A 6000-nucleotide genomic window follows, 5' to 3' on the forward strand; every position below is an offset into this window, starting at 1 on the left:
GCAGGGTAAAGATAACTCAGTGAAAAAAACTCCACCCATCCTCCTACTTTTTTTATTTTTTATTTTATTACCCCTGATCTTTGAGAATGTGCTTGCTTTAGATCTGGCTCTACTATGAGCTGGCATCTTGTCGTCTCTGAGTTGTGTACAAAACAGATCCCTCACAATACATGGCAGCAGCACAACAGTCGGTCCTTGTCCCAGTGGAACCTCCTGATGAGAGCAGCCATTAGCCAGTGTGTAAATCAACATCCTGAAATGACACATCACATGTTCACTAAAAATATGTGCTCGCTACAGGGGAGTGAGAAGTTGGAAATTTCATGTAAATGGAAAAGGAAACATGATGCATACCTGCCTGAAACGCCTGCTGCTACTTTACCTTTCCACATTAAAACCTCTTCTGCTTCCTCCTGTGTTTGTTGGACTTCGAGGTGTGGAGCTGGCGAGTGGAAAATAGTATAGAAAACAATTCTGTTTTTATTTAGTTCAGCGTCTGTTTGTATTTCTTTTAAAGCTGTTTTAAAGTGAGGTTGCTACCAACTGTGGAGCCAAAGAATCTGAATACAGGCAAACTGAAGATTTGCCTGTATTCACACATTTTATCAAATAGGATCTTAGTTAAAAGACAGTGACCAATGCAACTATAGCAAATAATAATCCTAGCATTATTATACTGACATATGAGGGAGAGTTTTGTTTGTAGTTATCCATAGTAAGACAAAAAAAAAAAAAAAAAAAACTTTTACATAAAATCTGGAAAAACTGGTGCTTAAATCCACACACGTGAATTTGTTTGGTTATTGGCTGGTGTCACATGTATTTAATAACCTCTCTCATCAGTAATACTATTGCCTTTCATTTCAACATAACAAATTAAAAGAGCAGAGTTTGGGGTGATCGTCATATTTACTGGTAGTTCAGGCTGAGATATGACTCATTTTCATTTTTGGAAAAATTTCCAAAGAGGAAGTTTTATAAGGTTATGTTAGCTGTATTAGCCACTGAAACCACAACTCCATACCTCTGTGCAGGCCCACACACAGACCCAATGGAATCAGTTCTTGACGACGGAAATGTTGGGCAGACTACGGGAAGTGTTTTTTTAAATGGCACGTAACCAGCAGACCCATCTAGACCAACTGGCACTATGGTATTGTTAAAGGGAATTTAGAAAATAACAAACTAAACCGATAATTAGAATAAATAAAAATGAATTGCCATGGGAATCGAAAAGAACGCAGATTCCTAGTAAATTAGCTTAAGCTGAAGAACAGTCTTATAGTATAAAGTCAATGTTTAGCACAGGTTTGGCCTTATTTGGTCATATATGATAACAATTCATACGTTTTTGGTTTTTACTGTGTCTATGTGATTATTCAGGATTTTCCTTTCCACTGCCCTCACACGGTTATCCTGATTCTCTCCCCACACACACACCTCTCCCATTCAACATTATTTTGCCATTTATATGCTTTCTGTGTGTATGTGTCCTCCTTTCTGTCTCCTTTTCTCATTTTTAGCAGCATGAGTGTTTGATGTGTGCTGGGCACGAGAACAAGGGATCAGATACACACCCCAAACAGGAAATGAGAAATTCAAGCAAATAGAGCCGCGTCTGTGGGCCTCGGAGAGAAAGGCAGAACGTTCAAGGGAGGAATGCAGATAGATAGAGCAGGGCAGACAGTGGAGGATGTGAAATAGACACTGAATCAAGAAGGTTTAAATGTGTGAGGGCAAAAGGTTGCTGCATACTGTATGTAAGCACAGGGAAAAAAGAGTGTGGGAACACCCAGAGTACGACATTTATAGACAGTGACCACCCCAGACACGGCTCTACGTCACCCTATGACATCAACCATCCTACGGAACCATCAAGAGAGATGAAAACTTCCATTTAACTGTGATTTCACTTGGTCACAGTTCAGTTTCAGTGCCCAGGCTCTGGAGGACACCAACAGCTCCCCTAAGAGTTATAACGTAGTTTTTGTTTGCTTAGTTGACCTGGCAGTAACACCAGCTTTGTGACAGGTTGTGCATCACACTCACATTGCACAGTTGCACTAATGTGCTAAAAGCCAACCCTCTAGCAGCCATAAAACAAGAAAGAGCCCGAAGATTATCTATCAAAGCGACAGAGGCGCACAAACAGAGCAGCTGTGTGAAGCGCTGCAGCCCTTTCATCTGGCAGTGTGGTTGTTGTTTTCACCCTAGTTAACGGTAGCAACGATATGTTGTGGCAGCTAGTTTATTTTACATCGCAGGCTGAGCTCCTACTGTTTATGAGCAATGAAAAATTGCGCACAGCACACATGGTCAAGCATTCCCACAGAAGGGAACCCACATAATAAGTGACTCAAGATGTCTGGGTGCACACACTCTGACCATTAGATGACTGTAGTACTTAAAAGGAGAGGCAGACTACGAGAGACCACTGCAAATAAGGTGGAAAGTGACATGGCTTGTAAAGAAAACCACCTCAGCCTTTCCAAAGGACTGAATTGTCTCGAGTGGCGTGAATAACTGAGATCTGATGTGGTGAGACAGCGAGAACAAACAGCAGCAGTCAGACAAGTACTCAAGACAAACTGTAAATATCTGCTGGTGTAATAAGTTTACTTTCCCAACCACTGCTTGATAGTTGACACACATCAACTGGAACACATATGCTTTTTAAGTTACTAATAAGACACTCAAAGTATGCCATGTTAAATCCATCTGTGAAGTACAAATACAGACAGAGAAACCTTGCACAGTGTCTGAAAATATCCATTCACACATAGGCAGCCCATCCAGGATGTTGTGGGGGAGAGTTTCCTCTTCCTGTTGCTCTTACTGTTGGACTTTCCTGTCAGTTAGTATTAAGTACTGACAGACCTTTGGGTGCCTTCCAGACTCATCCCTGAGCCATTTTCTTATCTCTAGGGAGTCTCTAGGTTACTGTAAAGTATTGGTTCACATCCTGTACACTTGGGTGGCCAGGCAGGGGAGGCAGCATCACATCTAGGTACTCGTGCGAGCACATGACCATGTACCAATTTGCACTGCAGAAACCGGTGGTATATCTCAGAGAAAATGAGGACCACACTCAGTGGCGCAAGCACGTGTTCATCAGGTGGTGTGACCCACAATTCATGTACAGATACCATTATCCAAACTCTCATCAGGCCTCAGCAGGATGCAGTCGAGTTTAGTATCTTGCCTTTTATCATCAATGTAGACAAAAAGCTGATTGCCCACAATTAATTTTCATCAGCTACTGCTTAAATGCCACTAGGGAAAGCAAGTCGCGTGTGGAGCTCTAAGCTGTTCCAGTGTATTAAGCATTAGCCTTTATGAGTCAGCGGTGCCAGATGACCGGATTGTGGTACTGATGCTGCGATAGACTGTCTTGAATTACTGCCCACTTTTGAAGTCTGGGTTCTGTTATACATGCCAACTGCTATTCCTTTCTTTCCTCAGTGTGTATATGTGTGAGCATCTGTGTCAAGACTGTTGTCAATTCCAATTTATAAGTTTGGTGCCTTAAAGTTGAAGGAGGGGGTTAGAAGAAAAGAAAAAGGTCATGAAAAATGAGAATGATTAAAAGCAGTGGTTGGGAATACAGTATTTTATAATGACATTTGGGTCTTACTTTCCCAGCTCCATACGTGCATATGGAGCAAATATCAATTATTCAGTTTTAACTTTAACAAAAACTGAACAGTTCCAGTTCCCAGCATCTGTATTCAAACAGATCTCCTTTGGCTCTCTGAGGGGACCATTGTTAAGTCCCACGTCAGTGTGGCAGTTTGACATCTTTCAGATATGGCCATTTATCCACATCTGTCTGCAGAGGGAGGCTCTTTTTGCTTACTGGTAAGTGCTCTGTGTGAAAACTATAGATCTAAAATATATAAAGGAACATTCCCCTAAACTACTTACTTCCAAATCTGTTAACAAGTTACTCTCAACAAATCCCTTTTGATTGATGGTGGGCAGACAGATTTTTGTTTTTCGCTGTTACATTTAGCTTCCTGGGTCTACGAAGGCACAGGTCTCCCTAATTTGGGGTCAGTGTCCTCACTGCTTGATTTCTCTGGTTTGCTGTCCTCTGATGTTGAAGGATGCAGCTAACTTGGATGTTTTTGACTGTAAACCTGACATGCCATTTTGCCCTTTAACCAAACAGCTGAAACAAAGTCTGTCCTTGTGAGGTTTTTCTCTGACAAGACAACACGTTTCCAATGTGTGGTTCTTTTCACACAATAGACACAGGTCACTTTGAGAAATGCACCTTCAATATTACATGTAGTAGCGTGATTGGTCGGTTCCTCTTTAGCAAAACTGATTCTTTTAAGTTCCTCTCTCTTTGCACCTTTTCCTGATATTTTTATCTCTTCCCTTTTGTCGTGTGACACAGGCTCCTTTATGTCACCAAACAACAGATCTGTCATCACTTTAACTCGATTGTCCATCTCATCCAAGTAGTCAATGTCCTCCATGGCATTATGACAATCTACCAGACAACAGTGAGAATGAGCTCAGAGACTTGTCCCTATATGCTGCTGTGATTTTCAGTTTTCTATCATATTGATCCTGCAGCAGTTTCATAGTCTCCATGAAACCCCTGTGTGGGCTGCATACGTTAGCAGCTCCTGATGAGATCTCTGGGTTCCCCTCTAGTGTATTGTTCTAAATATTACAGCTTATCGACCGGGTTTTTAGTCCTTATTTCAATGGAATAGTAAAATGCTCTCAAAAATTAACAAAACTCCAGAAGGTCTCCAATGAAATCTCAACAGGAGGCACCTGACTACACTAGGTGGAGGTGCTGACCTTTGACTTGAACTCTGCCTGAACAGTCTGGGTGTAGAAAGTCTGAACACAGCTTCCTTTTCGAAACCTGTAACACCCTTGAAGTTCAGTAAAGCATCATTTAAACATCTAACTGAGTGGATCAGTGAGTAACCTCAGAATTTCATGAGGATGCACAGTTGATTTGTAATAAAATGTAGAAATGCTTTATTTTGAAAATCTGAATAAATCTGACATTTATACTGTCAGTATTATAACACTTAATAATATAAGTGTGAGCACTTGTCAAATTTAAAACTATTCAAAACTAAAAGTAGTCATTAGAAAATTTGACATTATACACTGTTGTATGAAGTTTCGAATTATTATTATTATAATTTCCACTGATTTATTGAGAAGGAAACAACATGACTGACAATGTAGTGAAGTATAGTAAGTATAGTACAAGATTTTTGATACAAGGTATGAAAAGGAGTTTTCTCTCTTAGTATTTAGATGATTTGCCTGTAAATGTCCACACCGGTCAGGGCTCATGTGTATGTGCGAGCACACGTGTGCATACATAAACTGCACGTAAGTGTTTAAATATGCTCTCGTGAGTGTACATGCATAATACGATTGCGTGTGAGAATAAATTGAAGGGGAGGAGAAATGAGAAAGGATTGCATAATTTAACCCTGTCGCTTTCTCCCTAAATGCCCTGATCTCAGGAAATGGGTGTAAAGGAATGATTCAGCTGGCTTCGACCTCCTCCACCCCCCCAACTCTGTAACATCCCTACCCTCTCCTTCAGGGCTGCTTTAATTAGTAAAGCCACTCATTTGTTTTTCTTTGTCTCAACACCCAGTCTGCCCTTCTCAATCGCTGCCTTTTAAAACAAGCGCATCCCAAGTTTGGTGATGACTCATAGCGCTCTCCTCCACCCTTGCCTCACTCTCCCCCTCTCTGTGTAATTCAATTGGCCTAGATTCCATCTTCAATGCAGTGATGTTAAAAACAGCTGTTGCGCAGATGTAGGATTCTCGTACCTGCTCAGGTGTGTCCGATGGGCAGAACACCCACACACACACACACACCCCAAGTTTGATAGTGTCATGATGAAACGTTTATGTATTCAGTTGCTCAAGGCTAACACACAAACACACACACACACACACGTACACACAATCGTGAACCCATGCACATACACAAACACTCACATGC

The sequence above is a fragment of the Anabas testudineus genome, chromosome 13, assembly GCF_900324465.2.
Source record: "Anabas testudineus chromosome 13, fAnaTes1.2, whole genome shotgun sequence".
In the NCBI taxonomy this organism is placed as follows: Eukaryota; Metazoa; Chordata; class Actinopteri; order Anabantiformes; family Anabantidae; genus Anabas; species Anabas testudineus.